The 19,580-nt window shown below is 53.3% G+C and overlaps 5 non-coding genes across 5 annotated transcripts; 1 reads left to right on the top strand and 4 right to left on the bottom strand.

The window, feature by feature from the left end:
• Positions 1-9,386: 9,386 nt before the first annotated feature.
• LOC120389483 lies at positions 9,387-9,578 on the bottom strand. Its single transcript, XR_005590957.1, has one exon. It is a non-coding gene; the product is annotated as a U2 spliceosomal RNA (small nuclear RNA).
• Positions 9,579-10,350: 772 nt separating this feature from the next.
• Positions 10,351-10,543, bottom strand: LOC120389507. The gene has a single exon (XR_005590979.1). It is a non-coding gene; the product is annotated as a U2 spliceosomal RNA (small nuclear RNA).
• A 2,310-nt stretch (positions 10,544-12,853) lies between these two features.
• LOC120389500 lies at positions 12,854-13,039 on the bottom strand. The gene has a single exon (XR_005590972.1). It is a non-coding gene; the product is annotated as a U2 spliceosomal RNA (small nuclear RNA).
• Positions 13,040-13,778: 739 nt separating this feature from the next.
• Positions 13,779-13,940, top strand: LOC120389494. Its single transcript, XR_005590967.1, has one exon. It is a non-coding gene; the product is annotated as a U1 spliceosomal RNA (small nuclear RNA).
• A 1,911-nt stretch (positions 13,941-15,851) lies between these two features.
• LOC120389450 lies at positions 15,852-15,967 on the bottom strand. The gene has a single exon (XR_005590925.1). It is a non-coding gene; the product is annotated as a U5 spliceosomal RNA (small nuclear RNA).
• Between the last annotated feature and the right edge of the window lie 3,613 nt (positions 15,968-19,580).

Raw genomic sequence — 19,580 nt, 5'->3', positions numbered from 1 at the left:
TCCCCTTCCCCCCGCCCCCACTAGACCGGGCGCGCACTCTGCAGCACAGGGAGTCCACTGGTTCTGGGCGCCCTGTAGGGTTTTTTTTTGTTTTTCCCCTGCTTTGCCAGCTGCACCGTTGTTTTTCCCCACCACCCTGCTTTGCTGCTCCAGCCCCACCGTTTTTGTGTTGTCCCCACCCCCACTTTGCTGCTCCAGCTGTGCCGTGTCCCCCCCAGCTCTGCTGCTCCAGCCCCACCGTTTTTGTGTTGTCCCCGCCACTTTGCCACTCCAGCCACATCGTGTCCCCGCTTTGCCACTTCAGCCGCGCCGCATCCCCACACACCCCGCTTTGCTGCCAAACATGCACCTTTGTATGCAACTGCTGAGTCAGTTGTGAACCTTGCTACCATTATCATTATCCCTTTGAAATAATGATGGTGATGGACACTTGGCTCTATATCCCAGAGTGCCCTGGACATCTACAGGCTGCATTAGCCAATCCAACCATTCGGCACTTACAGATGGGCACCTCTGTATTGTGCCTGAGTCTTGTACAGCTATGAATGGCTGGTAGATGCCGATATTTTCCCGTCTTTTTAACCAGCTCTAATACCAGGCCAGGCCAGGGCTGGGAAGAGAGAGAGAGCAGCAGGTTTCCCCTATTGTGGCCGTCTCGCTTTTTCTTGACTAGCTTCACCTCTGCACCAAGTTGTACTTTTCCTATGTGAGCCTGGCTAGCTCAGTTGGCAGAGTATCAGGCTTTTAATCTGAGGGTCCAGGGTTCAAGTCCCTGGTCAGATGAAAAACTTCTCACTGTGATAATAAAAGCCTGTCTTTCTGGAGTCTTGCTCAGTGTTACTCTTTCTCTCCAGGATTTTGCCTTTCCTAAGAAGGGCCTTTGGGGGGGGGTTGAAGAAGCAACTCCTTGACATCCCCTCTGTCCTTGCAGGCTGGAGGAATAAAGTCCTCTGGGCATATAGCATGTTCCTCCCCTGCACACACAAACACACAGAATATTCATAAGGAATTAGAATTAGAATCCACCACTTTCCTTGGGAGCTTGTTCCTGTCGTGAATCATCCTCGCTGTTGAATATTTGTGCCTTAGATGTAATATATGAATTTGTCTCTTTTCACCTTCCAGCCATTGGGTCTTGTTATGCCTTTCTCTTCTCGATTAAAGAGCCCTTTAATACCCCATCTTTTCTCTCCATTAAGGCCCTTCAACACTTCAGTGAAATCACCTTTCAATCTTCTTTTGATAAGCTAAACAGGTTGAGCTCGTTCAATAGCAAAGAGCCACCAAATGTTCTGAGGGCTGGAGAAAAATGTCTTCTAGGGAAAGTGGTGGATTCTCCATCTCTTGATATCATTTAATGAAGACTAGATGCCTTTCTGGAATGTGTTTGCCCAAAAGTAGCTATTGTGTCATACAGGAGGCCTGTGATATGCAGGGGGTCAGATTAGATGCTCTAATGGTCTCTTCTGGCCATAAAGTCGACAAATTTCTGAAAAACTGAGTGTAGCATTGGGAGCAGCGTCTGATGTTTTCCTGTCTAGCCGGCTTGCTGCCTAGAACGAACGCTCCTTGAGTGGGGTGACCACAGGGAGTAGCTCAAACCTCCACAGTGCCTGGCCAGGGGCAGGACATTAGCACAGCAAGGGAGGGGTGTGGCAGTGACATCACAAAGGCCTTTTGCAGGACCTCAGACTATTGGTCAAAGGTGGTGGGGAGGTGGTGACCTCACAGAGAGATGCTGACATCAGCCAGGCAGGACAGGGGCGAGGGGCCAGGGAAACCTCAGAGACCCTGTGGCCTTGCTTCAGCAAGTCTCCTTCTCCAGGTCTCTCTTTGAGGACTGAGAGAGTATTCGGGTTCAGGCACGTGAGCGCCAGGAGGAACCTCTTTCGAGTTTTCTCCTTCCCTTTAGTGATTTTACTAGAAAACAGCCGTCCCTGTTCAGAAGGTAAGAGCCTCCTCGAGGGAAGTGGTGTCATGGGCATGTCACAGTTCGGATGCCAGTGGTCCCCCTACACTGTCAGGAAGTTCCCACCACCCTGCTCTGTGTTCGCAGTGTGGGAGAGAGCAGCATTCACGTCAGTGATTTGCTCCTGGCTGCCGGAGCAGAGCAGCACGCTCAGCTTTCAGAACTTCCCAGAGCAATGAAAGGAGGGGCCTGTGGCTCTGTAACAGGAATGCAGGGCAGGCGAGTTCACAGCAGGCATTGTGGGATACTGGAGAAGGCGAGTTGTGGTGGTATAATGAACAGCAGAATTTAGTCTGTTACTTTCAGTTTGCTGCAAAAAGCTCTAGACCTCTCATCGAAGTCATTTTATTTTGTCAGCAAAACAGGGCAGTTTTGTCGCCAGACGTGGCATTGCAGTGTGTGCACCAGCCACAAGCTGCCAACCGAGAGAGCGTTGTGTGTTTTTCACACACCTGAGCAATATAATTCTGCTGAAACAACTTTGTAGTGCAGACCTGGCCAAAGATTCACTCACACACAACTTGTAAGGGAAATGTCACCTGCTCCTCTGCTTTGAGAATCCAAAGACAAGCAAAGCTTGTCAGGCCCTGTAGCAATGGCAGAGAGTCAGGTGTGGGCAGACAGTGTGTTTTAGTCTCTTACAGATACCATGGCTTAGCTGGCTAAAGCACCTGTTTCGTAAATAGTAGATCCTGCGTTCAACTCCCAGTGGTGCCTGGTTGTTGGGGCACCTGCTATTGGCTACTGTCAGAAGACAAGATTCAGAGCTAGATGGACCTTTGGTCTAGCCCAGTGTGGTTTTCCTTATGGTTTAAATAACACTCACAGGCACTGATAATAGAGTTACTGAGCATTTGGGAGTTAAGAGCTGATAGGTCAGTGGTCCAATCCCCACACAGATGACACCCTCCTCTGGGACAGGGGCAGGTCTGAGCTCTCACCCAAATGCTCATTGTGGCTGCTAGAATCTGTGGGCAGCTCATTTAGTTGACGTCAAAGGTTGAGTCCTGCTTTGTGCACCGTGTGTGAGAATGAAAATCCTAAACTGCCAGTTGAAATAACGAATGCAGCAGGACGTGTTATTGTCCCTGCCCCAAGCAGACAGACCAATGGAGAAATGCCATCGAGTCCAAGGTAATACTCCCTGCCATTTTACCTTTTTTGCTTGCTAAACTCCTTCTTATCTGCCCGGCCCAGGCTGTCCTCTGCCTCAGCTGCTGCTCCCGGCCTGCTCTAGAGTCAAACATGCAGGGCCCCCAGGGGAACAGAGGCTGGGACAGGGCAGCAGCCTGGGCTGGGCTGGGAAGATGCTGGGAGTTCTCGTTCCCTGAGAACTGGCCCGGCTCCCTTCTCAACAGCAAACAAATCAATACCACGTCCTCCCCAGAAAAACCAGCCTGGAGCCAAGGGCAGCAGGGGACGATTCCTCCAGTTCCCACCGAGGCAGGAGAGAAGCCAGGGTGTTTCTAGCAGAGCTTATGGAACTGACATGGGGAAACCAGCCTTTAATAACAGGCAGTTCCAGTTTAAGCTCAGTGTTTTTAACAATTTCTACAACATTAAATAACCCTTCAGTCCTAGTGTCACCATCCATAAAATTGCGTCAGCCTTATATGTTCCCAAGTGCACAACTAAACATCTCTTCAAATCCAAGGGAGTGGAGATCAGTCAGTGTTCAGAGTCATCCCACATAAAAGAACCATGTTGTGGTACATACTGGCTCCATCATGTGGCTATCGCCTTTCCCTCCTCTCTGTTAAAAGTTTTGGTATTTTGCACAGAAACTTTCTTCCCTCAGGAGAGACCTGGGATCCAGGGCTACCAGCCAGACAAATACCTTTAAGAGGAGGCGTCACCTTTCAAAAAATGATCTCCTTCTTCAATTCAGTGACAGCCTGAAATGCTACTTATCCCAGCAGAGCCAGAGGATTGAAAGCAGCTACATCAAACCCCTGTGTAGCTAGCAGGAATGAACACAAATGCTCCCTTGTATCTGAAGTGATGTTTAGTTTTACCCTTTGTTAACTAGAAGACTAAAGGGAAAGGCAGTGGTGGTGTCACATATAAAGAGTGAAACACGAGACAATCGTCATAGTTATGCCTATAGTGACTGCAAAATCTTTCTATATTCTCCTTATTATCATCAGTGTATTATTTTCTCTGGCATCTAGACATTAACTAGACCTTGACCAAGAAATTTGGATCTTGATAAAATAATCCACTATCCCTCGTTAAGATAATGGACTTGATACCCACTCAGGTGTCTCCACGCAGGTTCAAGTACTAACAACAGTGACTGCCTTTTAGCCATAGCTTTTAATCAGGGCAATAAATTGATACAAATTCCTGTTAAATAATTTCTCAGCCAGAGTCCTTCACCCACATTCCTTAGGGCATTGGGCCACATGTGGACGTTTCATTTCCCGTCTCAATTTCACACAGAGACACAATTTCATTTGCAGAGATCCATGAACAGCAAAACCTCCCTGTGTCTCTGGTCTGAGCCAGGGCATTTGATTCCAGTGACCCCTTCTCTCCTGCAATGGCAATGGTCAGAGAGAGGCGACGTGGCCACCTGCATCCCTGCCAGGGAGATATTGGCTCCGCTCTTTCTTTCTGCTGCTGTTAGTCCATGAAACATCAGGGATGGAATGCAAGGCTGAGTTCATGCACCAGCCCCCTGAAACATTTCAGTGCCCCAGAGAGATCCTGACCCCTGGTATTGGAATGATAGGGTGGAGATTGGAATAGGAAAGGGACTGTCTGAATTGTCAGTGTGGGGAATGAACAACAACCTATAGCAATGTTGTTAGCCACAAACACACTAATCATGCTACAGCTGGAAGGGAAATGGGCAAGAACTCTTGCTGTTCAGCCATGGACACACTTACACTAATGTACAACCGTGAGTGTGCTGGGGGAGCTGATCTGAGCAATTTGAAGTGACAATTTTGTGAGAACAGAATCATGGTGTAGTGCAGCAGCTGTACAACAAGTAGTTGTGGCTGAGTGGAGTAGACAGTTGCTTCAGTGAGGGGAGGGGTTTTCCATTCCTGTGATAGCTGCATTGGCAGAACAATCTTTCCTTTCATTTAGCACTATCTAACCACGGCTTAGGTCAGTTTAATTATACTGGTTCTGGGGTTTTTCACACCCTGAAAGACGTACTTGTTAGAGGGTTTATCCCATCATCCTCCCATTCCCTGGTCCTTCTCACGTGACCAGAGAGCAGCAATACACGAAGCTCAAAGGTGCAAACAATTCAATGTTTATTGGGGTAAACTTCCAGCAATCAATGATTCCAATTTCCTTCCTCAGTATCCCCCTTCCCAGCTCTGACACCACAGAGGCTTGCCTATGTCCCTGTTCCCATTCCCTCTTCCTATTCCCTCCCTTAGCAAAACATAATTCTAATTCTCCTACCCCTTTCTCATTCCCATTCCCATTCCCTTACTTCCTGACTGACTGCAGACTATATAGTAAAACTTGAGTTCTGCTTAGCTATACCCTAACCACTCATTTTACTGAAATGTAACTAACCAATCCTAACATACTGTAACATGATTATCTAACCATTTATACCCTACCCAGGGGCGGCTCTACAAAGTAGGCTGCCCCAAGCAGCGCGGAGCGCTGCGCCGCCCTTCCCCAGTCCCGCGGCGGGTCCCCTCTTCCCGCGGCTCCGGCATCCTGGGGAGGGCGGCATTTGGCTCCGGTGGAGCTCCCGCCGCATGCCTGCGGCAGGTCCACCGGAGCCCGGACGAGCGGACCTGCCGCAGTCATGCCTGCGGAGCTCAACCGAGCCGCTGGAAGACGGGACCCGCCGCAGGCATGACTGCGCAGGTCCGCTAGTCCCGGCTCCGTGGACCTGCCGCAGGCATGCCGGCGGAGCTCCACCGAGCCAAATGACGCCCTCCCAGGATGCCGCCTGCGGGCGCTGGGCCCGCTGGTGCCTAGAGCCGCCCTGACCCTACCACCTTAATTGGTTTACACCCAACAATTTAATTATACAGCAGATAGAAACAATCACAGAACCAGACAGAGATTATACAGACTAGCAATAGGAAAGTGGGGACTACAGTGATAGAACAACAAAGAAATGAGGATTTCACACCCCAGCTATTGACCAGTGAGTTGTTCCTAGACAGGATGCTATCCTGGTAGAGGTTGTGGGTGCTGGTTGCTTAACTTTCTGGGGAGTGGCGGCGCCTGGGGCTCCCGACAGGAGTCTCCCGACAGGCCGGGCGGCAGTTGCCCAGGCACTTCGCGAGGCCCTCCGGCCGCTCAGGAAGCGGCAGCCAGGGCAGGGGGCAGGGATCCCCGGCCAGAGGGGCGGCAGCAGGAACCTGCAGCAGAGCCCCTCGTGCAGCAGCTGGGGCGTGGGGCAGGTATCCCTGGCTGCTCCGGCCAGAGCATATAGCGGCTCCCAGGCTGTGCAGGTGGCTGGGGCGTGGGGCAGGGATCCCCGGCGGCTCAGCCGTTAGCGGCTGGAGCACGTAGCCGGTCACCCCAGGCTGCCAGGGCAGCAGCGGTAACCGGGACGAGGGGCGGCAGTCCCCCAGCGGCTCGGGCAGCGGCCACTGGGGCGCGGAACAGGAGTCCCTGGGCAGCCCAAGCAGGGGCGGCAGCTGGGGCTCGGTGCCGGGACAGGGGTCCCCCGGTGGCACGAGCAGCGGCAGCATGCTGCGGGGCTCCTCGGCCGCCCAGGCGGCGGTATCCGGGGCGTGGGGACGGGATCCCCCGGCGGCTCGGGCCGCGGCCGCCGGGGCGTGGGGCAGGAGTCTCCGGGCAGCGGCGGCGGAGACACGCCGCGGGGCTCCTCGGGCCGCCCAGGCGGCGGTATCCGGGGCGTGGGGCCGGGATCGCCCAGCGGCTCAGGCAGCGGCCGCGGGGGCGCGGGGCAGGAATCCCCAGGCAGCTCGAGCTGCAGCGGCGGGAGCGCGCCGCGGACCCCGGGAGCGGCAAACGGGCCGAGGGCCGGGAGTCCCCAGCGGCCCAGGCAGCGGCAGCGGAGCACGCGGCAGGGCTCCCGGACTGCCCGGGCGGCGGCATCCGGGGCGCGGGCTGGGGTCCCCGGGCGGCTCCGGCAGCGGCCGCCGGGGCGTTGGGCGGGATCCCCGGGCAGCGGCGGCGGAGGCGCGCCGAGGGGTTCCCGGGATTGGCGGTCGGGCCGCGGGGCAGGAGGCCCCGACGGCCCCAGCGGCGGCGGCGCGAGGCGCCGCGGCCCCGGGAGCGGCAAACGGGCCGCGTGCCGGGAGTCCCCCGGCGGCTCAGGCAGCGGCAGCTGGGGCGCGGGGCTGGGGTCCCCGGGCGGCTCGGGCAGTGGCCGCCGGGGCGTGGGGCTGGGATCCCCGGGCGGCTCGGGCAGCGGCCGCCGGGGCGCCGAGCAGGAGTCCCTGATCAGCGGCAGCGGAGGCACGCGGAGGGGCTCCCATGGCCGATCAGGCGGCGACCGCCGGGTCCCGGGGCTGAGATCCCCGGGCAGCGGCGGCAGAGGCACGCCGAGGGGCTCCCCGGGCCGATCAGGTGGCGGCAGCCGGGGCCTGGGGCTGAGATCCCGGGGCAGCGGCAGCGGAGGTACGCCATGGGGCTCCCCGGGCTGATCAGGCAGCCACCGGGGCACGGGACAGGAGTCCCCCAGCAGATCGGGATCAGCGATCGGGCCGCGCGGCAGCCGGGGCAGGCTGGGATCCCCGGGCAGCAGCAGCTGGGACGCGGGGCTTGGGGCAGGGACTCTTCCGCGCAGGGCCGCCCAGAGAATTCCGGGGGCCCGGGGTCTTCGGCGGCGGGGGGCCCCCGCTCAGGGTCGGCCCTTTCCCTGGGGGGCGGCATTTGGCTCCGGTTGAGCTCCCGCGGGCATGCCGGCGGCAGGTCTACCGGAGCCCGGGACAAGCGGACCTGCCGCAGGCATGCCCGCGGGAGCTCAACCGGAGATGCGGGGGCCCCTGCGGGACGCGGGGCCTGGGGGAAATTGCCCCTCTTGCCCCCCCCTCTGGGCGGCCCTGCTTCCGCGTCTCAGGCAGTGGCCGGAGCCCGCGGTGGGGCTACTCAGGCAGCCCCTGCAGCAGCAGTGCAGTGCAGGTAGCTCCTGATAGCGGGGCTGTGGGGGGGTCCCCGCGAGGGCCGGGGCTGGGGTGCAGTGGGGCACTTACCCATGGGGAGTAGCGGTTGGTTAGTGGGCGTCTCCTCCGGCAGTTGAGGCGGGCGGGAACGGGCTCCAGCTGGTGCTAGCGATGGTGAGGCTGTAGGTTCCTCCTGCGGTGGGGGGTGGCGCTCGGCAGTCAGGTCAGCTCCTTGCAGCTGCTGGTCATCAGGAGAGGTTTCTCGGGCTGTGGGTGTTGCTGAGTATCCAGGAGTTTGTCTGGCGGCAGGTGGATAGCAGGGCGGTCCACTGGTAACTGGGGAGCATGACGCCTGCTCCCCCGTGTGGGGGGGTCTTGCTCTGTCGGTCTTGGGATACGGGAGCTGATTGCTGTAGCACCTCGGTCTCCAGACTTCCTGGCTCGGCATGTCCCTGGGACCCTAGGGGCTACTATAGTCGGGAGCCTGTGCAGGGCAGCAGAGTGCTCCTGGACAGGGGGTGGCTCCCTGGGCTGTGGTTTAGGAGCCCCAGGGTCTGTCTTATGGGACATTATTAGGTCCCCTCAGTATGTATCTCATAATAAAAGAGATTAAACTGATAAGAACAGATTTAAATTTTATTAGAGAATATTTAAAATAAATGATACAAAGTGTTTGATGCGTCAGTTATTGTGTCATTGGGGGTTACATACAGATTGTGGGGGGATGTTGACATTTTGGTGTTAGGCAGCACATACATATACATAGTCTGTCATGTCCCCAATGCGGGTATACGGTGGGTCAGTTCAAGGTACAGCAAGTAAGCGGTGAGGGTACATCACTCATACAAACAGGTTACAGATAGTCATGGGCACGAATAAGCAGGCTGAGTAATGGGGTTGGGACAACCCTCACATGGTGGAGTATGGTTTGGTGGGTTCATGGCTTAGGGGATAGAGTCCAACGGGGGGGTCCACAGGTTCCGTCCCCCCTGTGGGTGTACAGAGTCACGCCCGCTCACTCCTGGTACTGGTGGTGGCCGGTGACGTGCTCCGTGTAAATGTCTCTGGACCAGCGGATAGTGTCCGAGACCATTGCTGCCCCATGAGCTGCGCTTAGCTCAAAGAGCCGAGAAGCGATGCTCGGGCTTTGCGGCACGCGCACACCCCCTGCCCCCACCGCTTTCTACCTCGCCGGGGCGAGCACTCAGCCACGCACATGGCAAAGTTAAGGTCTGTCGCACTTGACCTGAGCTCAACTACACTTGATCTTAGCTCCAAGGAGCCGAGAAGCACAGAGCTTTACAGAGCATAAAGAATTTTGATCTGTTTTTTTTAAACCAGTATGTTCTCCCTGGGGGAGGTGCACAGTGCCCAGAAGTATTGCAATACCAGGCTGATGCGTGGAGCGGATGGAGCAAGCTCCTATTCCAACTCCCTGTTCCAAAAATCAATTTAACATACAGTCCTCAAATAAAGGACCTATCAGATATTAAACTGATAAGACCAGATACTACGCTTGATCTTAGCTCAAAGAGCCAAGAAGCGATGCTCGGGCTTTGCGGCACGCGCACACCCCCTGCCCCCACCGCTTTCTACCTCGCCGGGGCGAGCACTCAGCCACGCAACGAACACCGTAGCGAGGTAACTCTCAGTGAGGCTCACTTCCCTAAAATGACTCCAGTGGAAGAATTCAAAGCAAGAACCCTTGACACACAATTCTGTTAAAAAAAAAAAAGAAAGAAAAAAAGAGACAGTTCCCTGTACGCTCCTCCTTTCCACAAAACCCACCCACTGACCTGCTGCCCCGAGCCGCCGCGCACCGCCCCGACACTTTTTTTTTCTTTAATTATTTTCCTTGAGTCACGCTAGGAATGTGACTCAAAGGGCCACAACCTTCCTCCTCTTCTGCTCCTATGAAGTAGCCCTCGTCTGGGCAAAACATTTACAGAGACTGTTTCCTAGGTTAAGAGGGTGGCATTTTCCCAATGGGAAAAGGGATGGAAATTTTCTTCTGTGGGGAGACGAGGGAAAGAACGAGCCAAACCATGCCATTAATTCTGGAAGGTATACTAAAGAGAGCAGTTTAAGAACCTACACAGAATAGACTAAGAAAGCAGCTGTTTAACTGACCTACAAACAACGACAAAGTAAAATCTGCAAGAGCAGCCTTTCAACTCAGAGGCTTAATCATAAGATGTAACTAATAACTGATGAAAGAGTCACAGATGACTCGAAACCATACTCTTAGTACAAACCAAATGGTAACACAGACAACACGACTTTTCTTCGCTGCTCTTCAACCACGATATTCTCCCCATAGGGAGGCCCACCGCTCCTGGAGGTTCAGTGCCGCAATAACGGGCGCTGTGTGCAGTGGATGGAGGAAGCTGCTATTCCGTCTCCTATTCCAAAAAAATCAGTGTAATAGCTAGTCCTGAGATAGAGGAAGTATCAGTTATTAAAGTGATAAGAACAGATTTAAAACTGTGATTCCAGCGAATGTTAAAATGATCTAAACTACAGGTTAATAAAAGTATTTCTAGTCCTCTGCACAGAATGCTTAAATTATCCCCAAATCGCAAGTTTGGGTTTAAAAAGTCATAAAAGGCACATCATCCAGTATCTGACACTTGGTGAAATCTCAGTCTAGAACGTACAACCATGTTGGGGGTTGTGCCCTGCTTCTCAACAGTCTGCCCTGAGGTTGCCACTCACAGTCACGAGCTACTCCAGACGGCTCAAACCTCCCTCTCATGGATCAGTAACTGGTTAGCAGATAGGAAAGAAAGGGTAGGAATCAAGAGTCAGTTTTTACAACTGAAAGGGGTAAATAGCAGGCTTCCAAAGTATGAGACGAGACTACAGACATTAGGGCTTGTCAGCTTAGACAAGAGATGACTAAGATCCCTATAGGATACAGCACCGGTTCTCAACCAGGCGTCTGCCAAAGGAAACCTGGGCTCGACCCACCTCCGCGGGCCACCAAGCCTGCCTGCCTGGTTTGCAGCAGGGGAGGGGCACAACAAAAAATTGCAGCATCACTGCCGAACACAAGAGAGAGCTGTCCCCCTGCCATCATCGGTAAGGGTTGCCTCCCAGCCACAAACAGGCAGCAGCTAGCCAAGGAAACACACACCACCGCTCTGTTCAAGGCGCAAAGTCCGACCCCATTCTGCTTTCTTCCCACGACGTGAGATAACAATCTCACAAAACTGGGGCGGAAACGCATAACGGTTACTCTCCAGGAAAAGCTGTGCTTGTGCTTTTGCTTTTCGGGAGCGGGGAAGCAGAGGGAGACAAAAGATTTATACCATCTGAAGAGAAACCAGAACAACCTGCAGAGGCACTACCAGGGGAAAGGCGCCTTCCGCTCAACTCGGAGTAACTACACCGACAGCCCCACTAAACCTCTCCCTTTTAGAGGAAATTTAATTGAACCGATTTAAATGCCAAATTGGCTCATGGGAACCGGGGACATTGGGAGCAAAACCAGCCCCTTGAGCAGCGACTGGCTTCGCTGCACGCAATGCACCGTGGGTATGGAAATGAGAGTTCCCCGCCGGCCTCCAGCGCTCAAAGGAGTCTTTTCTCAGGGCTGCGTTCCCCAGCTGGGCGGAGATTGGGATGCGGGGGAGGGGGAAAGCTGCTCTCCTGAGACAGTCCCGCTGACGCCCAGGCGCATGGCGGAGGGAGCCGGGCGGGAAGCCAGAGGGCACCGGCCCCCGCTGGGTTAGCAGGCTTAAAACCCAGGAGCCGACGCACACACCTTGCAAAGGAGCAGGAGCCGGGATCGCAAGCAAGTGTCAACGTAGGGGGGAGGGGTAGCTCGGGGGCTTGAGCATTAGCCTGCTAAACCCAGGGTTGCAAGCTCAGCCCCGGAGGGGGGCCCTTTAGTGGGGGATCAGTCCTGCAGTGAGCAGCAGGTTGAACCTCCTGGCAGCCTCTGATTTTACTAAGATGATGGGTTTTTTTTTTCATTTGTTTGTTTGTTTGTTTTTAAAAGTGTAGGCCACAGAGTTTAGGCGTAGAAGTTTCTGGTGGTCAGGGAATAACCTACAGATTGTCGAGGGGGTGCAAAATTCAGTTTAAGATCAGGTGGCATAAGGAATACATCATCTGCCATAGCCCCGATTGGGAGTAAAAGGTTAACGGGTCAACGTACAGACACTGAGATAGGAGGGTAGGTTGTTCATATGACGGCTATGTTCAGGTGTGGAGTATAACGAGTGGATATGATGATGGGGCTGGGTTGACCCTCATTTGGTGAGATTTAATGTTCAGTGAGTTTACGGTTCGAGTTCATACGGTCCAACGGAAAACGTCTCTCGGTCATTGAGATTGTATCTGCCAGCCGGGGTGCAACCCGGCATTGTACCTGCTGCTTGGTCTGCCTCTGCTACAAAGTAGCTCACCTGAGATCCTTGGGGTTCGGTGAGCTGCAGCTAACCTGACCTGATGCACGGGAGCAGCTTTAAACAGCGCCGTCTCTGCCTGTGCGTGCAAACAAAACAACCAACCAACCAACCAACCATCTCCCCAACAGCCCGGAAAGCCTTCATCCTCATACTAACGGTTGAAAAGACTCGCCGCAGAAAAAAGGATCCCAGCTCCTTAAACAATCCTCTAGCAAGACAAAGAACCTCACATATCTATCGACAGCCTCACAAAACATTAGACCCCAAGAAAACATAACAATATTTTATTGTAAAGAAGACAAGGGTTTCCAATCTGTTTTCAACAACTCGAACAAATCTGCTCTAAAGGGGCATCATTACAGTAAAATTCTTTCTGCTTTTCTAACCAGAAGATTCTCCCCAGAAGGAGAGGCACCACCGGTCCTGGAGGCACTGCAATACCAGGTCAATGCATGGGGTGGACAGAGCAAGCTCCTATTCCAGCCCCCTGTTTCAAAAATCAGTTTAATATACAGTCCTCAAATAAAGGACATATCAGATATTCAACTGATAAGAACAGATTTAAAGTTTATTAGAGAATATTTGAAAATGAACGATACAAAGTGTTTGAAGCGTCAGTTATCGTGTCAGTGGTGGTAACATACAGGGTGTAGGGGGATATTAGCGTTTTGGTATTGGACAGCATAGATTTAAATGTTTATTAGAAAATGTTTAAGAATAGATGATACAGAGAGTTTGTAACATCAGTTATTGGTCATCAGGGGTGACATACAGAGTATAGGGGGATGCTAGTACTTTGGTATTGGACAGCACATAACTTATACAGTGTGCAATGTCCCCAATGTGGGGTATACTGTGGGTGAGTTCAAGATACAGTCAGCAAGCAGTGAGGGTACATCACGCATACAACAGTTAAAGACAGTCGTAGGTATAAATAAGCAAGCCAGGTAATGGGGCTAGAATGACCTCACATGGCAAAGTTAAGGTCTGTCGCACTCGATCTGAGCACTACACCCCATCTGAGCTCAAAGAGCTGAGCACGCAAGAGCGGCGGCCCGGCGGGCAGGGGAGGGGCCTGAGCGGAGGGGCGGAGCCGTGAGCAGGTATGCAGATCTGTGTGTGAGCAGAGAATCGTGGAGCGGACGCAGGCTGCCAGGCAGGGCCCGACTTTGGCACCGGAGCTCGGCGTGGGAAGGGATGGTCTCCGGGGCCACGCCGGGCAGCTGTCGGCAGTGGGGCCGGTGTGGGCGAGGCCGGCGGTGGGGCGCGCGTCCGCCCGTGTTATAAGTGCGGGGCGAGCGAGGGCGGGCGGCGGCCGGGCAGCAGGAATTCATACTTACCTGGCAGGGGAGATACCATGATCACGAAGGTGGTTTTCCCAGGGTGAGGCTCATCCATTGCACTGCGGGTGTGCTGATCCCTGCGATTTCCCCAAATGCGGGACACTCAACTGCATAATTTGTGGTAGTGGGGACTGCGCTTGCGCTCTCCTGGTGATTGGTTTGAACAACCGACAGTGGGCTGCTTAGGCTTAGTGCACTGCAAAGCAGATTCTCAGGAAAACAGCTGTTATACTGGGTCTTTGGGAGTGCTCTTTTCCACAGGCCCTGTACTTCTAGGTATCTTTGTTACATGTTCCTCCTTGTAAGCAAAGCTCAGCTCTGAAACTTTACTTGGGTCTTTCTGTGTTCTTGGCTTTCCCTAGTCTTTTGCAGCTGATCTGCTCTCTAGTCTGCTTTTGGGGGGGCTTGGACCGGTGCCTTCCTTGGCTCTAAGGGGAGCTGCCTGCCTGCTCTGCTTCTTTCCCTGCTTGTAGCTTCTTGCCTGGCCCTTCTTCTCGGGCTCTTCCTCCTTTGACGGGAGGACGGCCTGTCCAAAACACCTGTCCCACCTGGTCTCCTCGTCCAACAGGCAGCCTCGCCCCCTGCCCTGGGGCCGCTTTGGCTTTCGCTGTCTGTTCCTGTCTCTTGGTGGCCACCCTGTCTGTGCTACGGAGACTAGGCTGTCACACCCCCATGCTGGAGGAGGGCTTTCCGTCGCTGAGGCCCACCCACCGCCTCCCCGAATGCCCTTAGCTACGCTGCGGGTTAGGCGGCGTGGCCGTGTCGCCCAGCAGCGGTTTTCCCTTTTGCACACCTCTGACGGACGGAGCTGTTTTGACTTAACTGTTCAGCACGCACCGACCCTCGGGCCTGGGCTGCACGGGGAACGTAAATCGGCGTGGCTACATCAGTCCGCGCCTTGGTCGGAAGAATTCTTCCGTCGACCTAGCTCCCGCCTTCGGGAGGTGGATGGCCGGCACCAACGAGGAAAACCCTCTCCAGGACCCTTCTCCGGGAACAGTGCCCTTCCGCTTGGGGAGATTATGCTGCTTTAAAAAAGAGAAATTGTTTAACTGCCTTTCTCTGAGGCAAGGTTGATTTGTATTGCTTCCTCGTGGCTCCTTGTAGCAGTTGTGTTCTGAAATCTTTAGGGTTTGACTTCATTTATGATGAAATCTTGCTGTAACTTTATTCTAATTTTCAATGAGTAACTAGACCTGAGCTGTTTGGTGTGTTAGTGGAGGATTGTTTAAAACCTGGGATTCCACTTTCGGCTGCCTTTCCATTACATTTCCTCTGAAAGCCACCGAAAGCCTCCACTTCCCACATAACTCTCTCAAACCTGCAGCCATCAGGCATACAGAAGATGCTCACAGTTTCACTCCATACGAGTCCAGTTCCTTGCTGTTTCCTGTCTAACCACTGCACACATATGGTATCCTCCCTACCCGGAGCTGCTTCCTGGCTTTTGCGCTCAGGACAGGAAAACGAGAATGGAGAGGTAAGCTGTGCAGGGAACTCTTCCTCAGCTCGCACTCCACCCCCCAAGGGCCTTTCGAGGTCTTCTACGGACTTCAGGTTTCATTTGATTTCCAAGGTTTATGGGCTCATTAATTAGCCATCTCTCCTAATGCAGGGATCCTACGGGTCAGACCAAAGATCGATGGCCCAAAAGAGCTAAGAAACAGAAATAAAGGTGAGCGCTAGGCGTTACATTCAGATGAGCATCCAGAATCTGAGTGTGCCCTGGCATGTTCAACGCTGCCGAAAAGAAGGAGCTCGTCAGGTCCCTCTGCTAGCACCCAAATCTGGTGGCTAGTCGGTCTGCTGGGAAATAAGGAAAAGGAAAAGAATTAAAGGAGTCAGGCAATAACAAGGAAATGAAAAGGTTTGTTGAACGGGTTCTGTCTGATTGACCGTCTTCTTAGCTACCCATCCAAGTTAAAGACCTAGCCCAGTATCCTGTCTGCTGACAGTGGTCAATGCCAGGTGCCCCCACTATACTTTTTTCATACTATAGAAAAGCTTCAGCCAGTGACACCAGCTCAGGGAACACTCTTCTGTTTTTCTCACAGCAAGCAACAGCCTTGCCAAAGCAAAGCCTTAAAAAATTGGGTACAAACTCATCAACATTCCTCTCCACGGAAATCTTTAGTAAAAGGCGAAAGATTTATACGAACTGAAGAGAAAGCAGAGTATGTAGAACTTGTGGCAGAGGCGCTGCCGGGGCAACCGCCACGCTCCCAAAAAGTCAGGGTGACTACTCTCCCAGCCCGCTACACCGCTAGGTTTCAGAGGAAATGGAATTGAACCGATTGGCAGCCCGAGTTGGATCATCGAAACTGGGACACAGGGAGCAAAACCAGCCCTCGACCAGGACTCGCTTCGCTGCACGCAATGCACTGTGGCTATGCAAATAAGATGCTCCGCCGTCTCTGGCGCTCAAAGGAGACTTTTCTCCCGGCTGCCTCTGCTCCTTCCCCGGCTGGGCGGAGATTGGGATGGGGCAGCTGCTCTCCTGAGACAGTCCCGCTGATGCCCAGGCGCATGGAGGACGGAGCCCGGACGAGAAGCCAGAGGGCACTTGGCCCACAGCTCAAACCCGGAGCAAACGCACACACTTTGCAAAGTAACAGGAGCCGGGATCTCACACATGAGATTCTATCTGCCGGCCGGGGTGTGACCCCGCTGTACCTGCCGCTGGTCTGCCGCTGCTGCAAAGTAGCTCGCCTCGCTCAGATCCTTGGGGTTCGCTGAGCTGCAGCTCACCTTGATACACGGGAACAGCTTCAAATCATGGAATATCAGGGTTGTAAGGGACCTCAGGAGGTCATCTAGTCCAACCCAATCCCCAACTAAATCATCCCAGCCAGGGCTTTGTCAAGGCTGACCTTAAAAACCTCTCAGGAAGGAGATTCCACCACCTCCCTAGGGAACCCATTCCAGTGCTTCACCACCCTCCTAGTGAAAAAGGGTTTTCCTAAGTTCCAACCTAAACCTTCCCCACCGCAACTTGGGACCATTGCTCCTCGTTCTGTCATCTGGTGCCACTGAGAACAGTCTAGATCCATCCTCTTTGGAACCCCCTTTCAGGTAGTTGAAAGCAGCGATCAACTCCCCTCATTCTTCTCTTCTGCAGACTAAACAATCCCAGTTCCTCAGCCTCTCCTCATAAATCATGTCTTCCAGCCCCTAATCACTTTTGTTGCCCTATGCTGGACTCTTTTCAGTTTTTCCACATCCTTCTTGCAGTGTGGGGCCCAAAACCGACACGGTACTCCAGATGAGGCCTCACCAACGCCGAAGAGAAGGGAACGACCACATCCTCGATCTGCTGGCAATGCCCCTATGTATACAGTCCAAAATGCCGTTAGCCTTCTTGGCAACAAGGGCACGCTGTCGACTCATATCCAGCTTCTCTTCCACTGTAACCTCTAGGTCCTTTTCTGCAGAACGGCTGCCTAGCCATTCGGTCCCTAGTCTGGAGCAGTGCACGGATTCTTCCGTCCTAAGTGCAGGACTGGGCACTTGTCCTTGTTGAACCTCATCAGGTTTCTTTCGGCCCAATCCTCCAATTTGTCTAGGTCCTCTGTAGCCTATCCGCATTCTCCAGCGTATCGACCGCTCCTCCCAGTTTAGCGCCATCTGCAAACTTGCTGAGAGTGCAGTCCACACCATCCTCCAGATCCTTAACGAAGATATTGTACACAACCGCCCCAGGACTGAGCCTTGGGGCACGCCGCTTGAGACCGGCTGCCAATTAGACGTGGAGCCATTGATCACTACCCGCTGAGCCCGAGGACCTAGCCAGCTTATAGTCCACCTTATAGTCCATTCAACCAGCCCAAACTTCTTGAACTTGCCGACAAGAATACTGTGGGTGACCGTATCAAAAACTTTGCTAAAGTCAAGGAAGAACACATCCATTGCTTTTCCCTCATCCACAGACCCAGTTCTCTCCTCACAGAAGGCAATTAGGTTAGTCAGGCGTGACTTGCCCTTGCTGAATCCATGCTGACCGCTCCTGATCACTTGCCTCTCCTCTAAGTGCTTCAGAATTGATTCCTTGAGGACCTGCTCCATGATTTTTCCAGGGACTGAGGTGAGGCTGACTGGCCTGTAGTTCCCCGGATCCTCCTTCTTTCTTCCCTCTTTTAAAGATGGGCACTACATTAGCCTTTTCCCAGTCATTTGGGACCTCCCCCAATGGCCATGAATTTTCAAAGATAATGACCAGTGGCTCTGCAATCACACCCGCCAACTCCTTTAGCACCCTCGGATGCAGCGCATCCGGCCCCATGGATTTGTGCTCATCCAGCTTTTCTAAATAGTCCCGAAGCACTTCTTCCTCCACAGAGGGCTGGTCACCTCCTCTCCATGCTGTGCTGCCCAGAGCAGCAGTCTGGGAGCTGATTTTGTTCGTGAAGACAAAATCACGAAAGGGGAGGGTGGGGAAGCATTGAGTACATTAGCTTTTTCCACATCCTCTGTCACTAGGTCGCCTCCCTCATTCTGTAAGGGGCCCACACTTTCCTTGACTTTCTTCTTGTTGCTAACCTCCCTGAAGAAACCCTTCTTGTTGTTACTCTTAACATCTCTTGCTAGCTGCAACTCCAAGCGTGAGTTGCCCTTCCTGATTTCACTCCTGCGTGCCTGAGCAATATTTTTATACTCCTCCCTGGTCATTTGTCCAATCTTCCACTTCTTCAAACGGCGCTGCCTGCCAGTGCACTCAGCCTCACTTGGCAGGTAACAAAAGGGATCGAGTGGCCGTCCAGTTTCTGGAGAGTGGCTGACAACACCCGACCTTCTGCCCTGAGGAGAAACTGACGTGAGACAAGGCAGGAGGTCACTCTTGTATTGGACCAACTTCCGTGGGGAGAGAGCGAGAGAAGCGAAATGCAAGCTGCACTCTTTCCCCAGCAGCAGGTGGGCCACGCTGCCTCTCTGATGGCCTGGCTTCCCGGACGGACCCGCTACAACTTAGATAATTTTTACCTCAAGGTTCCCAAGACACAGACAAGGTTTTCATCTCGAGGCCAAAAGACCAAAAACATCAAGACACTTGATCACGGCCAAGCACTTGGATCGGCCAAGATTTAAAAGTTTATTAGAAAATATTTGAAAATGAACGATACAGAGAGTTGAAATGTCAGATATTGGTCATCGGGGGTGACATACAGAGTATAGGGCAATTTTAGTTTTAAATGTTTATTAGAAAATGTTTAAGAATAGATTTAAATTTTATTAGAGAATATTTAAAATAAACGATACAAAGTGTTTAAAGCGCCAGTTATTGTGTCATTGGGGTAATATACAGGTTGTGGGGATGTTAGCATTTTGGTGTTAGGCAGCATATACATATACACAGTCTGTCATGTCCCCAATGCGGGTATACGGTGGGAGAGTTCAAGGTACAGCCAGCAAGCAGTGAGGGCACATCACTCATACAAACAGGTTATGGATAGTCGTGGGCGTGAGTAAATGAGCGGACTGGGTAATGGTGATAGGTGCCTCACGGGCAGAGTTCAGTTTGGTTGGTTCAGGGCTCAGGGGATAAAGTCCAACAGGGAAGTTTACAGGTCTCTTCCCCTTGTGGGTGCAGGAAGTCACGCCGGCTCACTCTTGGTATTGACGGTGGCCGTGACGTGCTCTGTGTAAATGTCTCTGACCACCGAATAGCGCCCGAGACCATTAGGCATCTCATGAGCTGCGCAGTAGCGACGGCCCACCCCACAGGTCCGCAGCACGCGCCGTTAAGGGGGTCCCAGGCGCCCAAGGCCCCAACGATCAGAGCGCCGGTGTAGACCTC

Source organism: Mauremys reevesii, linkage group 23 (genome assembly GCF_016161935.1).
Source record: "Mauremys reevesii isolate NIE-2019 linkage group 23, ASM1616193v1, whole genome shotgun sequence".
In the NCBI taxonomy this organism is placed as follows: Eukaryota; Metazoa; Chordata; order Testudines; family Geoemydidae; genus Mauremys; species Mauremys reevesii.
This window is presented reverse-complemented; position numbering and strand designations above follow the sequence as displayed.